Genomic DNA, 26,475 nt, shown 5'->3' with positions numbered 1-26,475 from the left:
TATGAGATTTCAATATCAGAGAATGTAAAAACAGCTACATTATATTTGCAAGGGGAATGCAACTTAAGGAATTAAGTAAGCATACATTTTTTTTCCATCATTGGTAATTACTGATGAAGCCAAGACCTACAATGTTTATGAAACCATGAAGGAGATGAAAAGAAAGCAACCACATACATGACTGGAATTTTACAAAATAATTTAAAATTTTCCCAAGAATAAATATGCACTTATCTTGAAATATCCAAATAGAACTTTCTAATAGGATCATGTGTTTTTCAAGTGTTTCTACCTATGTACTATGTACATATGCACTGTGATTAACTGACTTATTTGATTGTCCAAGTAAAATGTATAAGCAGTGCATTTTATAAGGGAATACAAATTCTCCATTTCAGAGTTGAGAAAGAAAGATATAGAACCTGCCCTCATGGCACTTACAAGAATTAATAATTATAGTAATGAGTTATTTATTAATACATGTGAAAAGTGCCAGGAGGTTAACATCCAGAGTGCAATACTGATATATAACATGGAAATTGAACCTTGTTGGGGAAGGGCTGTCAAGAATAGTTTCATTCATTCATCCATTCACTCATTCACTCATTCAGTACCTGCAATAGACCAAGCACTGTTCTAAGCAGAGAGACAAAGCATTTGTCTAAGTGTTGGGTGGGAGGCACATAGATTCAAAATAAATAGAGAAATAAATAAACAAATTTAGACAGTGATGTGGTAATTGAACAGAGAATGATTCGATTGCTGTTTTATTCTGAATTTGACTAGAAAAGAAAAATTAAACTAAAATTTGAATAACAGGAGACAAAAATCCATTGGGCGAGGGACTTTCCATGGAGAGAAAACAGTCAAGCAAAGATCCTAAGCTTGGAAGAAACCTGATATGTTCAAAACAAAACAAAACTCACACATACACCAAAAGGCCAGAATAAAATGATAAAACATGTTAGATGAAGATTAAGGTGACCATATAATAGCCATTCAAATCAAGACATCTTTGGGAGTAAAAATGGATACTATGAGTAATGATAACCAGGCAAGACGCATGCAGAACGGTCTGGGCAACTGGACTAATGATCATTTAAGATGAGTGCTTCTCAACCGGGAAGAATTTTGGTCCCCAGGAGACATTTGGCAATGTCTGGAGATAGTTTTGATTGTCACTGCTTGAGAGAAAGTTGCTCTTGGCATCTAATGCCTAGAGGCATCCTACAATGCACAAGACAGCACCACACTGCAAAGAATTATCTGACCTAAACTGTCAGTAGTGCTAAGGTTGAGAACTCCTGCTTTAGAATGAGGAGAACAACACTAAGGAGGCAGAGACCAGACCATGTGCGGCTTTGTCAGCCAGGGTGAATCATTTTTTTTTCAATATATGAAATTTATTGTCAAATTGGTTTCCATACAACACCCAGTGCTCATCCCAAAAGGTGCCCTCCTCAATACCCATCACCCACCCTCCCCTCCCTCCCACCCTCCCTCAACCCTCAGTTTGTTCTCAGTTTTTAACAGTCTCTTATGCTTTGGCTCTCTCCCCCTCTAACCTCTTTTTTTTTTCCTTCCCCTCCCCCATGGGTTTCTGTTAAGTTTCTCAGGATCCACATAAGGATGAAAACATATGGTATCTGTCTTTCTCTATATGGTTTATTTCACTTAGCATCACACTCTCCAGTTCCATCCACTTTGCTACAAAGGGCCATATTTTATTCTTTCTCATTGCCACGTAGTACTCCACTGTGTATATAAACCACAATTTCTTTATCCATTCATTAGTTGATGGACATTTAGGCTCTTTCCATAATTTGGCTATTGTTTTTTGTTTTTTTTTTTTTTTTTTTTTAAAATTTTTTTTTTCAACGTTTATTTATTTTTGGGACAGAGAGAGACAGAGCATGAACGGGGGAGGGGCAGAGAGAGAGGGAGACACAGAATCGGAAGCAGGCTCCAGGCTCTGAGCCATCAGCCCAGAGCCTGACGCGGGGCTCGAACTCACGGACCGCGAGATCGTGACCTGGCTGAAGTCGGACGCTTAACCGACTGCGCCACCCAGGCGCCCCAATTTGGCTATTGTTGAGAGTGCCGCTATAAACATTGGGGTACAAGTGCCCCTATGCATCAGTACTCCTGTATCAGGGTGAATCATTTATATTTCATTCTAATTGTGATGTGAAGCCACTGGAGATGTGTAAGTAAAAGAGTGATGTATCTCATTCACAGTTGAAAAAAAAAATCTCTTTGACTTCTGTGTAATGAATGTAGGAGGGCAATGACAGAATTGTGGAGTTCTATTAGAAGGAAAGGAGGTTTGGTGCCTTGAACTAAGGTATTTTTAACAGATGTAGAGGGAGGTGTGTTTTTTGGAAATAAAGTCAACAGGACTAGACAATGGAAAGGATGTGAGGACAAGGGGGAAAATCATAAATAACATCCAGTTGAGCTTGAACCATCAGATAGATACTGTTCATATTGAGGAAGCCCTAACAACTTGAGCAGGGTTAACTGGGAAGGTGAGGAGAATAGAGAATAAGCATGCTGCTCTAGCAAGGTACGTCTGAGATGTCTATCCACATCTGGAGGCTCGAAGCTAGAGTTCTGGGAAGAAGTCAAGGCTGGACTTACAGATTTGTGAATCGTCAGGATGCAGTTAGTGGTTACAGTCATAAGAAAGATGTGAACCCCTAGAAAAAGTCTAAAGGTAAAAACATTAAGGAGGTCCCAGAAGGCCTATTTATGAAATAGAATAAAGTAGAAAAGCCAAAAGTGTAGAGTGAAGTGGAACAGGTGGGGTGATGAGGATATGCAGGACAATTTGAGTTTACAGAGACCAAGAAAAGGAGAAAGGGGTCAGTGGTCTTAGATAACACTGAGAGGTGAAGTAATGTGTGAAGATTTGGCAACATGGAAGGTGCTTGTGATCTTGGCAGGGACAGTGTCCTAAGGTTGATGGGGAATGGAAAGCCGGTTGAAATTGGCTGAGAGAAGTATGAGGTAAGGCTTCATAGAAAGTAGTCACTATAGAAATGCATTACAAGACATTGAGCTCTGAATAAGACCAAGAAATAAGGTGGTAGTCAAAGAGGATAGGACATTAAGAAATCACACACACACACACACACACAGTAAGTGATAAAATAGAAAGTAGGAAATTGATGATGCAAAGGGAGAGAAAATAATTGCATAAGTGAAGCTCCTGAGGTGAGTGCGATGGAATTTGGTGAAGTGGGAGAGTTGCCCTTTTACATTTTGATAAAAGCAGAAGCACATCATCGGTAGTAATGGTAAGGAATACTGAGAATGTGTGCAAGGATATGGTGATTTGACAAAGAGGCAAAGTTTGATCCAGGAGCTGAAAGATGAGTAGTGCATTCATTAGAAAATGCAGGGGTGGGGGTGAAGGAGAGCATTTTGTTTAAAGTCCTTGCACAGGAAGCATTTTGATTCATTCGAATAGTTGAGAAAGAGAAGAAAAGAAAGCTCAGTAAATACATATTGAATAAAGGAAAAATTGTCATCAATCAAATGGAAGATGAATGTTTTACTTATTATTTTAATGTTTATTTATTTTGAGAGAGAGAAAGTGGGCACACAAGAGCACAAGCAGGGGAAGGGCAGAGAAAGAGGGAGAGAGAGAATCCCAAACAGGTGCCACACTGTCAGCATAAAGCCCAGTACAGGGCTCGATCCCACAAACTGTGAGATCATGACCCAAGCTAAACTCAAGAGTTGGACACTTAACCTACTGAGCCACCCAAGCATCCCCATGTCTTATTTCTTAACAAAGGGATTTTAATTAAATGTAGTTCTTACTGAGTTTGACTTTTAAAGTAATTTTATTTGAGGGTTTTGGCATAACTGGTATTATTCAGTGTCTTCATTTCTAGAGCTGTAAATCTTCCCAAAATAATTTGTTCTCAGGCTTTATTTATGTTAATAGTATCAGTGAAGCCGACTTGGACAAAATGTCCCATGTGAATTGAAATTATTTCACCTCAAATGGTTTGTCATACCCACATTGAAATGAAGCAGTTTTGATTTACTACAGTTGAGGTGGAAGAGAGATTGCTGAAGGTTACAAACTTGATTCTGCTTTTATTGTCTCACTAGAAGTTGAACTTGATGCTCCAGTAACCTCCTCGAATCTGTGTTTTTTCAAGTGTCTGTAATGCTCAGTGTTGGGCATACCCTTGGATAACACTTTCAGATGAGGAAGTTTGCAGAACACCTGGCTTGAAAGCAAGTTTTTAAGAGAGTTTTAAGAATTAAAACCCGAAGTCAAACATTTTCCCAAATTATAAATGACCAGATCAGAAAATAGAGAAGTGTTTTATGAGTCATGAAGTATAAGAGGAAAGACTTCTAGAAAGAAAAAAAGCATGGAAGAGAAATATTTCAGTGAATATGAATTCTCCTTTTGAATAAGAACATATATAAAAATGTGAATAAATGTAGGATAACCCACTGCAAGATAAGACTCAACGTTCCCTCTCTGACCTCATCAAAACTAGAGAAAAAATTCTCAAGATTTCGATGTTTCAACAGAAAGGAATCTAGAGATTCCTGATTAGTCTCCCCCACCTTCTCACTGTGAAGATTCAGGAGGAGAAATTTAATAAATAGCACTGGGGTAAATGCAGAGCCATATGAAACAATGTAGACAATTTTCCTATCAAAAACAAAAATAAATTTCAAATGGATTGAATAACTAACTATAAAAAAGTTTTAAACTTTTAATAGAAAATATAAGACATTATTTTTATGATCTGAGCCTGAAAATATATACATTTAAAAATCTAAGACAAAGTGAAATTGAGGCAATCCAAGTTAGATCAAATTGATTTCCATTTCTCCTCATCAAACTCATGCCTTGAAAGAAAATAGAAATTATTTAGAAATATGTGTGGAATATTTAAAGTAATTGGCACCTAAATACAAAAAAATAACAATATTTTCAAAAAAGTAAAAGATCTTTAGTCGCCCCCCCTTAAAATTTACCACGGTGCAAACTAGAAACAAAGACAGGCGAAAAGGAATCCAAAGACATTCACATTAAAATGACCAAACAAAAATCCCTTCTAAATAAAGCCTGAGATCAAACCCAAAATCAAAACCACAGATTTGAGTCAATTAGAAAATAGTAACAATGGATAATCATCCTTTAGAAACTCTGTTAAAAAAGTATTCAGCCTAGAAATCTGAGAAAGATAAGCTATTTCTTAAGTTAAAAAAAAATGAGAAACCACAAAAACAATTTAAAAGAGCGTAAAAAGTCAATAAACTTTAAAAGGTAAAACTAATGTAAATACATAAAATGTTTGGTTCTATGAAAATTCCAATAATGGAATGAAACAATGACCTAGAAAACAGTGAAGAAAATATAAATGAATGCTTCTAAGTGTTTTTAAAGTAAAAAATTAACTTGGGGCATGTGGGTGGCTCAGTCGGTTAAGCCTCTGACTTTGGCTCAGGTCATGATCTCACAGTTCGTGGGTTCGAGCCCCGCATGGGGCTCTGTGCTGACAGCTGGAGCCTGGAGCCTGTTTGGGATTCCGTGTCTCCATCTCTGCCCCTCCCCTTCTCGTGGCCTTTTTCTCTCTCTCTCAAATGAATAGACATAAAAAAAAATTAAGTAAAAAACTGAATTAAAATTATAAAAATGTATATGTGTTAATAAAAATTTCAAATTCCCATTCTGAAAAAAAAAGAAACACAGCAAGAGTTATGAAATTAAAATTTTAAACGTGAAATAAAATTTTTTGAAAGTTTTACCAGTCCTCAAATTTTTTATAATGATTTCATGTCATCTTCTTTATTTTGAAGCATAGAACATAGCATGTAAACCCAACTCATTTTATACGGTTAATACAAACCCGATATGTAATCTGACAGTGAGAGCAGTAAATTAAACATTTAACTCAATCTCACTTATAAATAATAATGCAGCCATGTGGGAACCAGTCTCCTCCTTCTGTCTCCTCTCTCTCTTTCTCTCTCTCTATATATATACATATTTATATTTATATTAACTATTATTAGAAATAATATATTTGTATTAACTATTATTTAACTATTAAAATGAATATATATGTGTATACATATGTGAATATATATGTGTGTGTATATATATGTGTATATTTATATACACATTTATGTTTATATACACACATATATATTAATTTCTATTAATAGTTAAATAATAGTTAATAAAATAGTGTAACTCATATCTAATGATTCAACTCTTGTACTCAGTATGTTCAGTTATGACACTATGTTCTATGTCGATCAAAGCTTATTAGTTTAAAAAATTTTTTTAGTGTTTTACGAGAGAGAGACAGAACGTGAGTGGGGGAGGGACAGAGAGAGAGGGAGAACTAGAATCTGAAACAGGCTCCAGGCTCTGAGCTGTCAGCACAGAGCCCGACATGGGGCTCAAACTTGGGAATGACGAGATCATGACCTGAACTGAAGTCGGATGTCCAACCCACTGAGACATCCAGGTGCCCCAATCAAAGCTCACAGTGATTTTATCAACTAATTAGTTTTGTAGTGCTTTGCTCTTTTCTAGATAATTTTCTTGAAAATTCTCTATTATTTTCATTTTTATTCTCTAAGGTTTCCTAAGTTGCTTTCTAAGTTTCTTCTGTCTTGCAGATTTTATACTTTCTAAAATGATTACAGTTTTAATTAACTAAAGAAAAATACATGCACTTTTCATATAAAATACTTAGAAACATGTAATTATTATAAAAATTTCCGTAAAATTTGTTAAAAATAAGTGGCATGTTAAAGTTGTAAGAAGATATTTTGTTTAATTTCAAAAGGCCTACTTCCAAAATGTTCATAATATGTATAGATCTTAAATTTGTATGCAGTATATATGTTCTAAGTTACTAATTTAGTATTACATATTATAGAACCTTTAAGATTTCTTTCAAGAATGGTTAATCAAGAAGCACTAGAAGTGTGTACAATTCAGATCAACCATTGTGCATTTTAGAAAGTCCAAAACATTTCACATGCAATCAATCTTACAAATTCCAGAAGTGCCAGTCTTCAGTTTAAAAGTGAGTGTATAAATTGCATTCCCTGAAATGCATTTGGTCCTCATAATGACTTGTAGCCAATCTGTCCCTTGTTAGTGATGACATTAAACACTAACAAACAGGTTTTGGTGACACCTGTTTCTTGCCCATTGACTGCACTGATCACTTGAAAACCACACTTAGCTGAAACTTGGTAAACAAAGATGAACCCCTCATGCAGAAAGAATGAATCTTAGAATATATTAAAAGGCTGTTATGTCATGACCAAGTAGGGCTTATTCCAAAGACATATGGTAATAACTGGTTAGCATTAGGCTATGCATTAATAAAAACATTTAATTACCTTGGTAGACCTCAGGAAAAAGCCAGGTAATCATTCTGAAATACAGAAGGCATTAGGAAAATAAATATCTATTCCTCCTTAAAAACTCTAAGTGAAACATATTGAAAAGTACTTTTCTCCAGTAATAAAGAATAATTCAAAACAAGATTTGGACTGCTAAGACAAAGTAAAACAAAACTATTCTGGACAGATAACCAAAGCAATGACAAATAGCCAAAGCAATTAATATAGGTATAGATAAAGAATATTACCAATATATGCATTTAATGTTTTTTCTACCTGGAATCCCCAGGATAAATGAAAAACAATTAGATATGCTTTGCATGTTCAAAATGTTGGTTGATTTTAAAATTTTCCTAAAAATCATTTCATTTCCTTTTTAAAAATGTTTATTTATTTATTTTGAGAGAGAGAGAGCATAAGTAGAGAGGCAAAGAAAGAGAGGGGGAGAGAGAGAATCCCAAGCAAGCTATGTGCTGTCAGCTCAGAGCCTGATGCAGGGCTCGAACTCACGAACTGCGAGATCACGACTTGAGCCAAAACCAAGAGTTGGACACGTAACCAACTTAGCCATACAGGCGCCCCAAAATAATTTCATTTCTTATATCTGAGCTGTCCAATTTGGTAGCCACTAAAAACATGTGGCTTTGGGCACTGTGTGAAATGTAGCTAGCCCAAATTAAGATGTGCTGCTATATGTATAAAATACATACTGGAATTCAAAGACTCAGTATGGAAAAAAGGATGTAAAATATCTCATTCTATTTTCTAAATTTTAAAAATATGTTGATTTATTTATTTTGAGAGAAAGAAAGCATGTGTGCATGCTCAGGCAAGCAGGGGAGGGGCAGAGAGAGAAAGAGAGAGAATCTCACCAACTGTGAGATCATGACCTGAGCTGAAATCAAGAGTCAGACACGTAACTGACTGAGCCACCTAGGTGCCCCTCTATTTTCTAAATTTTGATTACATTTTGAAATGATAATATTTTGGATATATTGAATTAAATATGCCAGTCAAAATTAATGCATCTGTTTCTTTTTAATGTGGCTATTATAACATTTAAAATTTCATATGTGACTTGAATATGACTCATCTTACATTTCTAGTAAACAGCACTGACTTACATAAATGAAATTTAAAAGAAAGAGATCATATGATAGGAAAATTGTTTCCTTTTATAAAGGCAATGCAGTCAGCAAAATCTAGGAATAAAAATTATAAAATAGTGTCTTAGTTTGCTCAGTCAGCTATAACAAATTACTATAGAGTCAGTGGTTTAATTTTTTTTTCAACGTTTATTTATTTTTGGGACAGAGAGAGACAGAGCATGAACGGGCGAGGGGCAGAGAGAGAGGGAGACACAGAATCGGAAACAGGCTCCAGGCTCTGAGCCATCAGCCCAGAGCCAGACGCGGGGCTCGAACTCACGGACCGCGAGATCGTGACCTGGCCGAAGTCGGACGCTTAACCGACTGCACCACCCAGGCGCCCCTAGAGTCAGTGGTTTAAATGACAAACACTTTTCCTTCTCAGTTCCGAAGTCCAAGGTCAAAGTTCTGACAGATTCAGTTTTTGGAGAAGGATCTCTCCTTGGTTTGCAGATGGCAGCCTTTTTGTATTCTCACAGAGAGAGAATCAAGTTCTCTCATATCTCTTTTCATGAGGGCACTAATTCCATACGATAGTTCTAGCCTCATGACCAAATTACCTCCCAAAGGCTCCATCTCCAAATACCATTACACTGAGGGTTAGGGTTTCAAAGTATGAATTTTAAGGGGACACAAACATGCAGTCCATAGCAGATAGTATAAGGGATGTGCAGAAGCTATTTTATTAAAACTACAGGAGCACCTGGGTGGCTCAGTCAGTTAAGCAACCAACTTGGGCTCAGGTCATGATCTCGCAGTTGGTGAGTTTGAGCCGTGTGTTGGGCTCTGTGCTGACAGCTCAGAGCCTGGAGCCTGTTTCAGATTCTGTTGTCTCCCTCTCTGTTTGCCCCTTCCCCACTCGCACTCTGTATCTTTTTGTCTCTCAAAAATAAATAAACGTTAAAAAGTTTTTAAAACTACAAAACTATGTTTGGGGCTGTGTGTATGGGAGAGAGAGAAAGAGAGAGAGAGAGGATGGATTTACAACAAAGAGAGGTCCTGCCATGTTCTTGGTTTGTAGATGTAATGTATGACAAAGTTTAATTTAAATTACACTACCTAACACTTCTGATCTCGATGGGCACTAATTTCAAATTATCAATATTGTTAAGAGGGAAATGCTTGCAAAAGTGATTGGTAATTTAATACAAATTTACTAAACATTTAATTTGGGAAGGGACTTAACGAACTATTTTACAGTTTATCAGAAAACAGACATGAGAAAAGTTGACATATATTTAATAAAATAGAAAAACAATGATTACTGTATTCCTTGTTTCCAGAACAAAAATTAGTACCTACAAAAATTAAAAGATGAAGGTGAAGTTTTAAGTTAGTGAGAAAAGAATACTATAATTTTAATGTGGGTGAACTAAGGACATGTAAGCAAAACAATAAAATTAGATCATTTTTCTCACAACAGAAAATAAATTTCAGGGGATTAAAGAGTTACAAATGATAACACAAAAAATCAATATAAGCAGTAAACTACCTAAATATGTGATCTGTGTTGAAAGGAGTTATATTTCAGCATGATGCAAGTGTGGAATTATAATGGAAAAGGTTACAAAGTAATACATAGAGAATTAAATAGGCTAAATGGTTCAACCTCATGGGGTAGTAAAGAGATGCTTCCTTACAAACTAAAGGATGCTAAATATTCAGAAATTGAAACTAATGATCAGTTACTAAATGACCATTCACTAAATGATCACATTTTACTGGGAGAAATCGTAAACACTAGCGTTTCAGCTTTAGGAAGGAAGTTACGATAAAGTAAAAAAACTCATGCCAGACTATAAATTAATTAATTGATTTTATTTTTCTTTTTCCCTCATGCCAGTTCCCTTTGAAGGAAAATTGTTATTGAGAGAACTTAGTATCTTGAGATGAAATGCTAACAATATGGTAATGCCTATAAAAGTTTACTTTCTTGTAATAGGGAGCAAGGTTTGTAGGCTGAATTTTAGTTTGTGGAATGAATAAATATCTATCTGAGCATGAATTCGAAATATGTATCTGAACATGAATTATTTTGAAATGCCAGCTCTTAACTGCCATAGCAAGTCTTCTCTAAGTAATAAAATTTAATATCAGATTTGATTTCAACTCAGATTTTGTGTGTTCAAGGTTTTCATTTCATAAAGGATAATATTGCTTTGTAGAAGTTAGACACGATTACTTCCTATTTGATTGCTTAGATGTGCCTATTTCTTTGAACAAAAATCTCTTTTTAAATGTTCTTTTGATATATGAGCCCATGGTTCCAGTGAAATTACTCCTGAAAGCAAAATGTGATGAAGGCTTTAGAGTTTGCTACAAGTAGTTATTTCGATACATTTGCTGATATCTTCTTGGTAAGCAATGAACCAGAATTTACTTAATTTTTTTTTTCTATTGTGGATATACAAAAGTAAACAGCAGGCAGTGGCTACTTTCCAAAGCAGCAAAACGATTTTGTTGCCAGGTTTTTGTTTTGCTTTTTAGTGGACCTTCTCATTTTTATTGTGATTCTTTTAATGTGGATACTGAAGACTGAAAAGGTCAGGCTAAACATTAACAAAATGAACAAAACTAAAGATTTAGAGAAACTATACTCCTTATGTACTTTCTTCTAGATTTTCTTGTATAGAATGGAAATTAACCTTAGGATGGTTTAGTTTAAGGATGAGGATGGATTTTATGATTTACTTAAAGTTGGTTAGTACAGTAGCAGCTCATTTAAATTTAGATCTAAATGTTCTAGGGCAGCATTCTTTCCCTTCTCCAATATCAGTAATGTGGTCTTGGTAGTGGAGCTAGGATGGGGATATAGTTCTCTTGCAGTACAGCTGTTAGTAAACTATCCCTTCTTATTCTTTGCATATGTCTACTATATCAAGTAATCCACTGATAACCTTCATGTAATTAATGAAAAATATACGTGAATATTTAAGATGACCCTCTTTGCAAATTTCAAGTGTAGAATACACTACTGTTAACCATAGTCACATTGCTAGACATCATATCTCCTGAAATTACTCATCTTAAGCATTTTTACCACACATAAAACTACAGAAAATAGTAACTACGTGAAGTGATTAGATCTGTTAATTAGTTGGATTGTGGTGATTATTTCACAGTATATGAAAATAGCAAATTGTACACTTTAAATATATACAGTTTTTATTTGTCCGTATTAACCTCAATAAAGCTGGAAAGAAAGGAAAATATATGTGTACATATAAATGTATATCAATAAGTATATTCTTCATTCAGACCATGTGTTTGACTTGTCGCTTTACCAAGTATGGTTATTAGCAGCCTTCTTTTCTTCATCTCTCCTCTGCTTTTCTGTCTTCCCATACCTGGTGTTTCTTAATAACACTTAAATGTTCTGTAACTACAAACATGTCTTCCTTGCCTTCTTCATGGATGTATCTTAAAAGCTGGAACTCTATGAAGAGCATCCATACAGTGCTAATGTTTTATCTGCTGCAAAGCTACAAAGCTGGGTTTCTTGGAGTATCTAACAGCTCGTAATCCTCAACTTCCCTAGTGACCGGTTATTTTCACTGTTCTCCAGCAGCCCTCTGTCTCCAGCCTCCTTCTGTACAGCCTCCTTCTCAATCTGCTGCCCAGCTGGCCTCCTGGGACTTCCTGTTACTGTTGTCCCGGCTTGCAGATGTCATTTTCTGATTTCCTTCACTTCCTCTTTAAAATTTTGCCTTCCCTCCTTTGGCTAAAGAAGTGGCATGTGTCTTGAGTATCACTAGTGTGTCTGAATTGGTCTTCATTCTGTGCTCACACTAGCTGGGGTATTTTAAAATTTCTTTTGACAGGCTCTTTTAATCTAGAGTTTTTGATTTGTGGACTCTGTGAAACATATTATTTTCTGGATGCTTTTCTTGTCTTCCAGTTATTATTTTCTGTTCTCTCCTTTGCAAATTTCTCTTGGTTGGCTATTGGACTTCCTGGGTTGATTTTCTAAATCTTTTTGTTCCCTTTCATCTTTTCCCAATCTTTTGTCAATTTTCCTTATTTATTGGGAGATTTCTTGATCTTTCTACACTTTTATTAATTCATTTTATTTTATTTATTTATGCATTTATGTACATATGTATGTTAAGTTTTGAACCCAGGACCCTGACATCAAAAGTCACATGCTCTTCTGACTGAGCCAGCCAGGTGCCCAATTCTTTTTATTTTAAACACACTATTTTCATTTTTGAAAGCTCTTTCAGATTCACTGATTCAGGAATTTTAACAGATTGAATGAATAAGATACTTTTTGGATTCTCTCTGTGGACATTACTGTTGGCAATTGGTGTTTTCTTTTTTTTTTTAATTTATTTTTATTTGCTTATTTTGAGAAAGAGAGAGAGTGCATGAGCGGGGAGGGGCAGAGAGCGGAAGAGAGAATCCCAAGCAGGCTCCGCTCTGTCAGTGCAGAGCCCAATGAGGGACTCAGATTCACAAACCATGAGATCATGACCTGAGCCAAAATCAAGAGTCAGGTGCTTAACCAACTGAGCCACCCTGGTGCCCCAGGTGTTTTCTTATTTTCTGTGAATCGTCTCTGTGATCTCTGTGAATTATCTGTCTCCATGAACCTCATGTTGAATGTTTGAGAGCAAGGCACGAGGAACCCATTTGCTACTCTGTGTAATATGTGGTGCTAGCCCACTTAGGGTCTTCATTTTAGGGTGCTTGGCTTGGAGCTGATGTCATTCTGGGGGCCCCCAAATGTCAGAATGTCATTGGAGTCACAATTATACTATAGAATTGCCTTCCAGTCTCTATCTAAGGCTATAGGCCTGGCTTCTGACTCATCTGAGACAGGAGTAGGGGCAACAGGTAGGAAATATTTCTAGTTCTGTACATAGTTTTTGCCCCCCCTCCCTCCCCGCACCCTGGCACCATCATGTGTACAGCCATGGGACTTCCTCACACTCTCCTGGGCTAGGTAGGCTCTTTTTCAGTCCCAAGTCTCTGTGGTCTCACTGGGAGCACTATCTCACTTTTCAGTTGTATCCCATGCAGCTGCTTCCTCCATCCCGGGGCAATAATTACTGCACTTTCATGGACTTGCTGCCTTCCAGAATTTGCTGAAATTTCTTCCACCCTGACAGTTCTTTAGCAATATCTTGTTTGTTGTGGACTTATGACATGTTGATTTTTGTACTTAGATTTTCATTGGGTCCTAGGAAGGAAAGAAAATACATGAATGTGGTCAATCCCCCAACTTTAAGCAGAAATTATCTTTGAGATTTAAAATTCCATGTTAATAACCTAGTGCCAACTAATTGTAGAGATTCCCATCATGTCAAACATCCACATATTCCTTTTTTCAGCCATAGTGCCTAGCATCAATCTCTGAATTTAAACAGACAATACATTCATTAAAAATTATTCTTCCATTGATAATTAATGTCACTATTTTAATGGTATGAAATACCTCATTTTAAATGGAATTTCATTCTATCTATTTCATCTGATTAAAATAGATTTTCCAGATTCTCAAACTATTTAAAGTAAACACAAAAGTGTTTGTCAGAAAATACATGTTGCAAGAATGGAAATAGCTTTTGCTATTGAGTACTTACATTTCTGAAGTTCAAGTTTCTTGCAAAAGTTAAGCTTAACTCTCAAGGAATTTGAGCATGGAACAATATGAAACAAGTGTATAATTGTTGACTTTACATGTATTTAAGATCCTATACCTTAAAGGGATGCCTGAGTGGCTCAGTCGGTTGAGTGTCTGACTCTTGATATCAGCTCAGGTCATGATTTCACAGTTTGTGACTTCAAACTCCACATCGTGCTCTGTGCTGACAGTGCAGAGCCTTCTTGGGATTATCTGTCTCCCTCTCTCTCTGCCCCTCCCCCACTCATTCTCTCTGCCTCTCTCAAAAATGAATAAACTTAAAAATTAAAAAAAGATCCTATACCTTAGAAAGCAATCACTAACAAAAATGACATTCTTTTTTTTTTGTTTGTTTGTTTTGAATGTTTATTTATTTTTGAAGGAGAGAGAGACAGAGTGTGAACAGGGGAGGGGCAGAGAGAGAGAGGGAGAAACAGAATCTAAAGCAGGCTCCAGGCTCTGAGCTGTCAGCACAGAGCCCGATGTGGGGCTCGAACTCACGAACCATGAGATCATGGCATGAGCAGAAGTCAACCACTTAACTGACTGAGCCACTCAAGCAACCCCAAAAATTACATTCTTTTTTTAAGTTTTTTTTTTTTTAACGTTTATTTATTTTTGAGACAGAGAGAGAGCGTGAGTGGGGGAGGGTCAGAGAGAGAGGAGACACAGAATCTGAAACAGGCTCCAGGCTCTGAGCTATCAGCACAGAGCCCGACACGGGGCTCGAACTCATGGACCACAAGATCATGACCTGAGCCGAAGTCGCACACTTAACCAACTGAGCCACACAGGCGCCCCCCAAAAATGACATTCTAACAAACAAATATGACATCACCTTTGTCAGCTTTTGAAGGCTAAAGATGAAATCCTCCAAATCATATCTAAATTATGCAGAACATTTTAACACATAGAGAAAACAGAAACAACCTGTGAGATATGATTATCATTACCAAGCATTTTAAGGTTTTTTGTTTGTTTTTCTGAGCTAATTCTAATTTTTGATGCATAGCACACTATGATATTACATAATTTGCATATGGCTTCTTTTTTTTTCTTTTTGTGCTCTCACCCTAGAATACCTCAAACACTACTGCAGAAACTGAGCCTATTTATGTATTTGAAATCCTCGTTTCCATACTTCCTACTGACATTGGCTGATAACTAGAGAAAATATACTTTCAAAAGACCTTAATCATTTGACTGAAATTTCAGATGTGCCCTCTAATGAATTCTGTGTTGAATTGTGACTGTTGCCTTAGTCTGTTTGGGCTGGAGTAATAAAACACCACAGACTGGGTAGCTTATAAACAACAGAAATTTATTTCTCACAGTTCTGGAGGCTTGAAGTCCAAGATCAAGACGCCAGCATATTTGTTGGAAGAGGGCCCTCTTGCTGATTGTAGACTTCTTATTGTGCCCTCACATGGTGGACAGGCTAGGGAGCTCTATGGGGTCTCTTATATAAAAACACTAATTCCAGTTGTGAGAATTCTGCCTTTCTGATTTAAGCACCTCCCAAAGGCCACGCCTCCTAATTCCATCACAATGGGTATTAAGATTTCCACTGGAGTTTTGGGAGAGCAACCTTCAAACTACAGCAGGAGTAGGGGTGCCTGAGTGGCTCAGTCAGTTAAGGGTCTGTCTGACTTTGGCTCAGGTTATGATGTCACAGTTCATGGGTTTGAGCCCTGTGTCAGGCTCTGTGCTGACATCTCAGAGCTGGAGATTGCTTTGAATTCTGTGTCTCCCTCTTTGCCCCTTGCCCACTTGCACTCTGTCTCTCTCTCTCAAAAATAAACATTAAAACAATTCAAATAGATTTGTGTAATTTTTGAAAACTACAAGAAATTATTATAGTATTGAAAGATATTCTGGGATATCTTTTCCTTAAATATAATTGGAGTAAAGCAGTTCTTGTGACTATAATATTATTTAGGATACATCTGAGTTGGATTATTGATTTTGATGTATATTTATTCCTCACAGTGAGGCAGACCAGTATTATAAGACTAAATTTTAAGTCCCAGCTCTGGAAAGTCAGAATATGAAACATATTGGCTTAAGTCAAAAAGTTTGAGTCTCTCTTTTCTCCTCTATTATGCATGGATTGGTATAATTCTTTCTAAATTGTATGTGTATTACCAAATGTAATGGTTGTTTTGGTACTCTTGAACTCATTTTTTGTTACACAACATTTTTGCACTCATAAACATGTAAATAATGCAGTACTTGAGAATGGTTAAGATTCCTTTGATGAAGAATTTGCTTTGCCTGAATTAGAAGCCAGCTAATTTATAACATGATGCAGACACGGCCTTCATTTTTACAAGGTTTTAATCCTGCAATCATAATTTAGCAATAATAAGATTTTTAAAAACTGGAAAAAAAGATTTTTAAAAAATGAAATATTCTACAAGTAGTACAAGATGTAAATCTATATAAAGCAACCATGAACTCTGGTTCTTTAATAAATAGAATAAAAATGAGTCATTATATTACTCTTATTTGTTTTATTTACATCCTTTTATTAACATGAATATCAAATAGCAGTATGAATATGCATGGTATTTTAACTACATTAAATTGTAAATGTGAAAGTTTGGAATTTTAATGATTATAATGATTTAGGAAAGCCTCTCAAAGTTTCCATTTCTTGTTTTCTTTTTTCTGCTCAAGTATTTGAGAAAAATGGGTAGGTGTTTCGAGAATCTGAGCATAGCTTACAAAACACTATTTCCAGTGATGACCCCATTTTTTAAAACCTAAATGTGGACAAAACCACATTTTTACACTGGGCTCTATTTCTGGAACATGTTTTTCTTCAAATGCCTAATATGATAATAGTCTTATAAAATGACCAATATAAGAGGGAGAGAGCCGAAGCATAGGAGACTCTTAAAAACTGAGAACAAACTGAGGGTTGATGGGGGGTGGGAGGGAGGGGAGGGTGGGTGATGGGTATTGAGGAGGGTACATTTTGGGATGAGCACTGGGTATTGTATGGAAACCAATTTGACAATAAATTTCACATTAAAAAAAAAGAAAAATAAAGAAAAATAAAATGACCAATACAAATGGAACCACTGGTTTGTGTAAAAATATGTCTCCTTTAGGAGGTAGCTTAGGTCCCCCTTCCAGATGAGCTGAAGGACATTCTTTTTTATTTACTTATTTATTTTTTAATTTAAATCCACGTTAGTTAACATATAATATAATAACAATTTCAGGAATAGAATTTAGTGTTTCATCACTTTATCTATAACACCCAGTGCTCATCCCAACCAACCAGTGTCCTTAATGCCCCTTGCCCATTTAGCCCATCCCCCACCCAACACCCCTCAGTCTGTCCTCTGTATTTTAGAGTCTCTTATAGTTTCTCTCCCTCTCTGTTTTTATATTATTTTTGCTTCCCTTCCCTTATGTTCGTCTTTTGTAACTTAGATTGCACATACAAGTGAAGTCATACAATGTTTGTCTTTTCCTGACTGATTTATTTTGCTTAGCGTAATACATTCTAGTTCCATCGACATTGTTGCAAATAGCAGGATTTCATTCTTTTTGCTGACTGAGTAATATTCCATTGCGTATATATGTATATATACCACATCTTCTTTATCCATTCATCAGTTGATAGACATTTGGGCTTTTTCCATACTTTGGCTATTGTCAATAGTGCTGCTAAAAACATTGGGTTACATGTGCCCCTTTGAAACAGCACTCCTGTATCCTTTGGATAAATACCTAGTAGTGCAATTGCTGGGTCATGGTAGTGCTGTTTTTAATTTTTTGAGGAGCCCCCAAACTGTTTTCCAGAGTGGCTGCAGCAGTTTGCATTCCCACCAGCAGTGCAAAAGGGTTCCTCTTTCTCTGCATCTGAGGGACATTCTTGAAGCAGGAAGGGAAGACTAAAAAGCCCTCTGACCAGAGGTGAAAAGAATAAAACACTAGGAATGTGTTCTGGCAATCAGAACACGTTGCATTGTTAAGTAGGCCCTAACTTCAGAACGACAGAGTTGAGTGGCACTGTAGGCTGAGATCAATACCCGTCTCACGATAAGGCTGGCAAGAAACTCTTTGTCTTTTTAGAGCCAGCTGGAGTACAAATTAAGACTGTCTTTTGTGTACTATATGAAGGAACAGACTACTCAAGATCTTTAGGGAAAATTGAGTTTGGGTCTCTCCAATGAGATATTTATGAGAATGAGGAGCAAAAGAAATTAGTAGTTTCTTCTTAAAGGTGTCAAGGGAGACCTTGGCATGGACTCCCTGAGAGCTAGGTCTAGTAGAAGGACTTCTATCTGCTGATTTGTAGGGCAAATATTCTAGAATTGATGATCCAAGGATTTTCCCTTGGCTACTGGATAGCAATGGAAGATCATGCAAGGGTCTCAGTATATCTAACTGAATTAATTACGATAGAGCAAAGCGTGCCAGATAGATTAACATTATAGAATTTGGCACACTTTTCCCAGAGTTTCATTATTTTTCTTCTCAAACAAGTTGTTCATCTTGAAGAAAATAGAAACAATCTGAGCTAAAATATGATAGACAATTGATGAACTTTCATCTTTGATGATTTGATTTAGTCATATATATGAGGTATTCTTTCTAGTGGTAAAAAATAAAGTGTTTTCAAATGTTAAAAAATAAAAAGAAGACATAAAAATAAGGCCAATATTTTATTCTGTTGGCCTGTGGTATCTGTATTTAAATGATAGATCTACAATTGGTGAGCTTGGGTTCCTTTCTGGGGTATGTAATGATATCTCACATTTGCTGGTCAGGCTCGTTTACCTGGGGACTCTTGATACCCCAACAGTCTAGCTGATCTTTAGAGGTGTAGGAATTATGTGAGTTTGTCTATCTATGATGGTCCATGGTGGGAGGAAAAATGTTCTTAGAACTTACAGGATGTCAACTTATTCACTTACTTTTTCATTCCATTACTCATAAAACTTGCTAATGTCTCCCTAATGCTGGGTGCTTAGCTAGTTTCTCCTGATTCGACAAAGAGGTCAGTTGATTACTGTATTATAACATAAGTGACCGAGATACCAATGTGTCCTGTTCAGTAATATCTCAAATGAAGAATATTTAAGACTGCATTCATGAGTTTTTTTCCTCCCAAACCCATTCTGCTTCCTCTGGCATTTATATCAATATTCACTCTGTTGGGATTCACCTTCAATTTCTCCTTTTTTTTTCTTACACCCATGTCCAAATAAACCACTAAGGTTTATATATACTCCATCCAAACCACTTCACAAATCTAATTCTTCCTTCAATGCCACTACTTCGTTTCAGACCACCATCCACTGTCATTGGATTATTAGTATAATGTCCCAAACAGCCCCTCAAGTCTTGCTGGTCTCTAATCTATACACAGGGATGTCCTTCTATCCTCATTTCAAGTCTACTGGTTCTTTCTTATATAGTGCTCATTCTGAGTCCTCCAATGCCTTTTTAAATTTTGGTTATTGCATTTTTCAGTTCTATAACTTCACTTTTACTATTTTTATATTTTCTACTTTTTAGTGAGATTTTTGGTCTCAAGGATATTTGTAGTTGCACAATGAAGCAATTTTATGACTGCTTTATAATCCTTGTCAAATAATTCTAATGTCTGTGTCATGTCTATTTTTTTTTCATTCAAGCTATGATTTCCCTAGTTCTTGGTATGACAATTGCTTTTTCATTAAAACCTGGACTTTTTGGCTATTAGGTTGGGAAACTCTGGATCCTAGTAAAATCCTTTATTTTCACAAGCAATCCCTTTTTTATATTTAGCGTGCAGATACTGACCTACTTTTTTGAGCTACAGTTCTAATGACAACTTAATTTTCAGAGGTTTTGAGATGCTATTTTTCATCTGCTTTGTTTGCCCGGTAGCACCGGGTCCTCTGCTGATCCCTGCTGGTGCCATATGTGAAGCAAAAAATATTTCCCCAGGCTGGACTTCCCTGTTCTCTAGGTCCTGGGAGAGCACTTTCCAATCTGGCCTCTGTTTGTCTATGAGCCCTGATTCAATCCCTGCCTGAGCTTCTGGGCCACCCGGGCTGGCTGTCCAGTGTCTCTGGAAGGAAGGGAGGGGGGAAAGGGACTCAAGCCCCGGGGGCAGAGAGGACTCTCCTTGGCTTCTTGTTTCCAGGACTCCAGTTCAATCAGGGAAGGAAGGGGCCTACCTGGGCTGCTTTCTCCTATGGTTTGGGATTCATGAGATGCCAGGACTTGATCTGCTGGTGGTGTGGGGATTGGAGTGGGAATTGGAAGATGTTGGGAATTGTCGCAGTGTTGTTCCTCCAGTCCTGTGGTCCCTAGCCAGTCTGCCTTCCTCTTTCCACCTTTCATTGTCCTCCTATGTTTGCCTGCTGTGTCATAGATAGGGTTTGTAGTTGTACTTAGATGGGAGAAATAAAGAATAATGAGTCTATGCCATCTAGTTCACACAAGTGGTTAAGGCTGTCTTTCTAAAACACACATTCTTGTTACTCTTGACTTAAAAATTGTCCGTTAATGCCCATTGCTCTAAGATAAAATCAATGCCCCTAAACAGACCTTAGCAATTAGGACTCTGCTACATGTAATAGAAGACAAAATTCAACAAATAATCAATAAATCCTGTATTTTGGCTTATATAACTGAAAAGTTCAGAGCCTTCAGGGAAGGCTGCATTCCAAGCTCAAACCACACAACCAGAACCGGTCTCTGGTTGGCTTTGCTTCTTCTGATTCGCTCTCTCATAGTATTTCTAAGATGGCTGACAGTTTTCTTGAGCTGTCATATTCAGGTTCATGCTCCCCAAACAAGGACAATATCTTTACACCCTCTCTTACCTCTCCACCGAACACACACAAACACCAATCAAAAAGTCTACAAGTCCTGAATTTCATTCTGATAAGTTTTTCTAAGTGTTAACTCTTGAGTGTGTGATGGGGCCAGATAGGCTTCCTCTTACCCCTCTTTCCTAATGGCTGGATTAATCAATCCTTCCTGAAGTGCATGTACTATGAGAAAAGAAAAGTCAGAATATCTGTTATTTTAAGATAGGAGTGGATGCATCAGGACAAACACATCAAAATGAACAAATGAACAAAAACACAAGTGTCATTTTAGTATTTCAAATACCTCTCACATCTCTATCCTGCTTGCTTTGTTAACTCCAACTCTCCTGGTGTATCTTCTTTTTCTCCAGACAAGCCATTCAGAATTGTCTTTGACTTTTTAGATATGCCATACTTTTTGCATCTTTGGAGCTAGGGCCATGCTGTCTTGGCTCAGAACACACTATCCCCTCCTCCAACCATCTCTCCTCCACACATACATTTCTTTTTTTTGTATGTTTACTTCTAAGTGTTGGCTCTCATTTCAGGACTGAGTCTGCAGCTCTTCCTCAGCCTCAGAACTAGGGGATGCCACAGTGATTTTGCACCCTCCCTGACTTCTTTCAGCACAATATGCACTCCACCCCACTGCAGTGGCCAATTACCATGGTTATGCCCTTTGCTGGCTTGTAAGGGCAAAATCGAGTCTCATTCACAACTTCATCTTCATGACCTAACAAAGTGCTTCTTGAGCAGTCAATCCATTTTAAAGGACCCTACGTGAGTATATCATGCTATAAATGCATAAAGAAGAGTGCAGTTATAATGTGTAGGTAAACCAGGAGTAGTCTGGGGAGATGCTGCACTTTGAAAAAGGAGGAGGAATTTCCTGGGACTTAGAAGTTACAAAAAGGCATTTCAGGAAGTAGACAGTTAGTTTATAGGGACAGGCAAATACAATAGGTATGCACCTGTTTGTTTTGTTTTGTTTTCTTTAGTTTTTTTCTAAAATGAGACTGAACAGTTTCCTTTGTCCACACGGACATTATTCATCTGCAGTTGCAAATCCTGGCTGCAACTGCTTAGGTAGGCCTAAGTTTGAAATTGGCATTTTGCAGCTCCTTGGGGTCCACCTGGCATTGCCTGATCTTGCTTGTTACAACCCTTCTTTCAATGTGTAGGAATGAAGAATGAGTATCAATGTATCTGAATGTCAAAACTCAAATACAAATGTCAAGACCATTCCGCATCACTGGCTGTTTTGAATTCTTGTACAGGCCACAAGACTGGGGAGAACCACTCAGGTAGTCCGGGTATAACAAACCTAGACTTCAGGAAAGTGGCATTTTTCTTATGCCATACAACCACAGACAGAATCATACAGCTAAAGAAATAGAGTTGAAAATTGCTTAAGAATTTTAAGAGTACTTCCTATAAAATGAGTTCAGAAAGTTGCTCGAGCAACAGTAATCACACTTTATACATTTTGTGTTTGTTCTTGGTTGCAATTAAATAATCTAGCATTGTTACTGTTGCTTCCTTGCTTGAGAGTAAGAGAAACTGAAATTATTCACTAGGAGAAGTTTTTGGTTGATCTTGTGTTATGACTATCAACAAATAGAATTATATAAAGACGAGTATTACCAGAGCTTCCTTGATGCTGTTGTATCCTAAAGGAGAATAAAATATTTGTCATTTGAAAAGAAAAAGGAGAAAATAATATGTATTAAGGCTTCTGTTTGAACCAGCAACTAAGTATGTAAGTATGTTATTCCCTGAAGGCATGCATGTGTACCCACCACCTACATTTATCAAATGTATCAAATAACGTCAAGTAATATTTTACAATATTTACTTCAGAAGAATTACTTAAGAGAATAGAAAATTGTAGTTACATGTGCAGCTTCCTACTTCCTGGATGAGATATTAGAATCTCTTTAGGTTTATCTTACTTGGAGTTCATTGAGCTTCTGCCCTATGTAAATTAATGTTTTCAATAAATTTGGTGAGTTTTTCAGTCATTATTTCTTTGAATACTTTTTTTGCTTCATTTTCTCACTCTTCTCGTGGGACTTAATTATGCATATGCCAGTACGATGTATGGGGTCCTTCAGGTTTCTGAGGCTCTTTTTTCTCATTCTTTTTTTGTTTCTGTTCCTCAAACAGTGTCAACTGAGTTATCTTCAAGTTCCTTACTTTTTTCTACTACCTACTGAAATCTCTTGTCAAAGTCTTCTAGTGAATTGATCATTTCAGGTGTTGCACATTTCAATGACATATTTTCCATTTGATTCTTTTTGTAATTTCTACATCACTATTTACAGTCTCTATTTTGTGAAACACTGTTCTCAGACTTCATTTAATTATTATTATTTTTTTAAATGTTTATTTATTTTTGAGAGAGACAGAGACAGAATGTGAGTGGGTTAGTGGCAGACAGAGAGGGAGACACAGAATCCAGAGCAGGCTCCAGTCTCCGCGGTGTCAGCACAGAGCCCGATGCAGGGCTTGAACTCACAAGCTGTGAGATCATGACCTGAGCCGAAGTTGGTCACTCAACTGACTGAGCCACCCAGGCGCCCCTCGTTTAATTACTTTGATAGAGATTTCTGTAGTTCCTTGAATATATTTATGCTTACTGACTTAAAATTTTTTTTATTAAGTCCAACATCTGGGCTCACTCAGATTTCTATTAACCATTTTGCTTTTTTTCTTTTATGAGCCATACTTTCTAGTCTGAAAGCTGAAAGCTGGGCATTTTAAATAACATAAGGTGGCAACCCTAGGAATCAGATTCAGCCTCATCTGCAAGTTTTTTTCACTACTGCTGCTCATTACTGTGTTTTGTTTGTTTGGTGACTTACTTGGAATATATTTTTTTCTTTTTGTTTCTTTTTTTAAAAATCAGGTATAATATTTTAATTCAGGTATACATTATATTAGTTTCAAGTGTACAATGTACATCACATATACACTATAAAATGGTATTGTAGTGCATATTTGAAGGTTGCTGGGAAGGGTAGATCTTGAATCTTCTTATCACAAGAAGAAAATTAGATGATAGATAAGTAGATAGATAGATAGATAGCTAATAGATAAACTTCGGGGATAACTTTTTAATAGTGATGTATGGTTACTGACTTATTAAGGAATATTTCTTTAAAGTTCTTTATCCTGTGCTGTCACTGAAGTCTCTTCACCATTAACTTAATAACCAGCTATTTTTTTTACAGAGATGTCCTTAAATATCTTGAATCAACAACTCTCCCTTCCTTTGCCAAAGACCCATGTATGTGTTGGAACAAGACTCCGATGCCCCTACAAGATACTTTGCAACCCTGCAATTGCCTTCAACTCTTGCTCTTGCAAAAGGCTCACTATGAGCCAGAGATGAGCAGTCTAGGTCTTCTCAGATCTTGTGCACAGCTCTACACATATGCACAGCATTCTAGATCCCCAAGAACTTGATGGAAATCTTCAATGCCTTGATGGATACTTCTCCCCTCCCCCCATTTTCTTCTTAAGTCTTTGGCCAGCTTGTGTTGCCTCAGGCAACCACAATCAATGTTGAACAATTGCAGCTAATTGATTTGACAAACTCCCTAGGCACAGGGTTTTCCTTACTAAACAAGCTCTGAGCCAGGTCAAATAAAGAGTAGTCCTATATGTGGGACAAGCCAAATAGTGATAATTTTCTAGTTCTGGATTTCTGGGGATCTGAAAACCCTTTCCACTTCTTCCAGTGGCTGCTGGGTTTCTTTTTATCACAGCTTCCATGATTGCTAGATGTTAGTTCTCAAGGCTGCCACAGCGATGAGTAGGTGATGGGAATAGAGCTGGTTAAAATGAGACAAAGCTTGCTGTTCTTATCAAGCCTTGGGTTAATTTTCAGAGTTTTGGAAAAGTTTATTTTTTATAATTTTACCAAATTATAATTTATAATTTCATAGATTTTATGGAGGAGTGGTGTTTTGGAGGTCCTTACCTTGGAAGTTACTTCTCTCCTAGGTTTTAAATGTTCCTAGAGATTCAGCAAAACACATCTTGATGTGAATTTATCTTCAGTTTTTCTGCTAGATGTTCAAAGGGCATTTTAAATTTGATTTATATATTCTTTAATTCTGAAAATCTTTTTTTCTATTTTTTCTTCAAATATTGCTCCTCTGTCATTCCTTTTTTTTCTAACCTTCTAGAGTTTCTTTTGCTGCATCTTGGAGTCTTTAATCTATTCCTCATCTCTCTCATATGATATTTTCTTGGTACTGGTCTTGCTATTGCATTCTGAGTGAAATTTTAAATATTATCTTCCAACTTACAAGCCTTTCTTATACTGCAACCAGGTTTTTTTTTTTCATAATGAAGTTTTTCCATCCTCTGTATATTTGATTTGCTCTTTCCAAAATCTACCTGTAAAATCAGAGTTTGTATTTCTCATCATTTTTGTTTTACAATTCCTTTTTTTTTTGAAAACTAAACTTAAAAAAAAAAAACCTTGTCTTCTGAAGCAGTCTTTTATAACTCAAAAAAATTGTCATTCCATCTGGAGTTAATTCCCCTTCTGTGTGTTGGATGTGATGGTTGTAATTTTAGCACTGCATTTCATAATGAATTTTGGAATTTGGATTTATTGACTCATTTTTGAGTGGGATATTGTTTTGCTTCATTTTCACTTTTCCTTTCTGTTTATGCTGACTTTTTCCTGCTTACAAAAACCTTAAGCTGTAGTACACACACACACACACACACACACACACACATTGTTACAGTGTGATTGGACACGACCATGCTAACTGCATTAGGGGTATGGCAGATTAGTCACCAACCAGGAGGCATCTGTTTGTGTCTTATTGTGAGGCTCTGGCTGTCATCTCCCTGGGTATGTAGCTACCTAAACACTAGAACTCTGGGAAGTATGCAGTGACACACTCTCCTCAACCCATCATTTTCTAACCTTCACTGATCCAGGCATTGATCAGAATAACATAAGTTATATTTCGATGACTAATGACCCCACTATTTCTCTGGCATTTAAAAAAAAAAACATTTTCATTTCTCATTTACATTAATGTCTGCTCTGGGTGTGGTGACTATGTTTCTTTATCACCTTCATTTGGAGACCTTGGCAGATGGGATTTTCTATTTCTTGGTCAAGGGAATATGGAGAAACTGGCCACTGGCTCCTAAAGCTTCTTCTACAAAGAGTCATATCACTTTTGCTTACATTGCTTTGGCTTGAGCAAGTCATAAAGTGAAGTCTCACATTAATAACAGAAAAGTGGATTTTTCTCCCAAGAGGGTTAATGAGTAATTTGCTGTAGTCATAATACAGTACACTACATTTTCTGTCCCTTTCTTTCACTTATAATAGCTGAACTCTTCAGCTACCACTTTCTGCCTCTGTTCCCCAAACTGCCTGGAGTAGTCTTCAGCTGTGAATATCACTGTGTTTCTATTCTGCATATTTGTGTTT

General features: G+C 36.7%; 2 protein-coding genes across 4 annotated transcripts in view; both read left to right on the top strand.

Annotated features, from left to right (window-relative positions):
- NRG3 (neuregulin 3) overlaps window positions 1-26,475 on the top strand; it is a 1,071,332-nt gene that overhangs the window by 850,358 nt on the left and 194,499 nt on the right. The window lies entirely within an intron of this gene.
- Window positions 1-26,475, top strand: part of LOC115527668 (ruvB-like 1) — a 46,643-nt gene that overhangs the window by 15,120 nt on the left and 5,048 nt on the right.

The sequence above is a fragment of the Lynx canadensis genome, chromosome D2, assembly GCF_007474595.2.
Source record: "Lynx canadensis isolate LIC74 chromosome D2, mLynCan4.pri.v2, whole genome shotgun sequence".
Classification (NCBI taxonomy): Eukaryota; Metazoa; Chordata; class Mammalia; order Carnivora; family Felidae; genus Lynx; species Lynx canadensis.
Note: the sequence above shows the minus strand (reverse complement) of the source record. Positions and strands in the feature narration are given on the sequence as shown.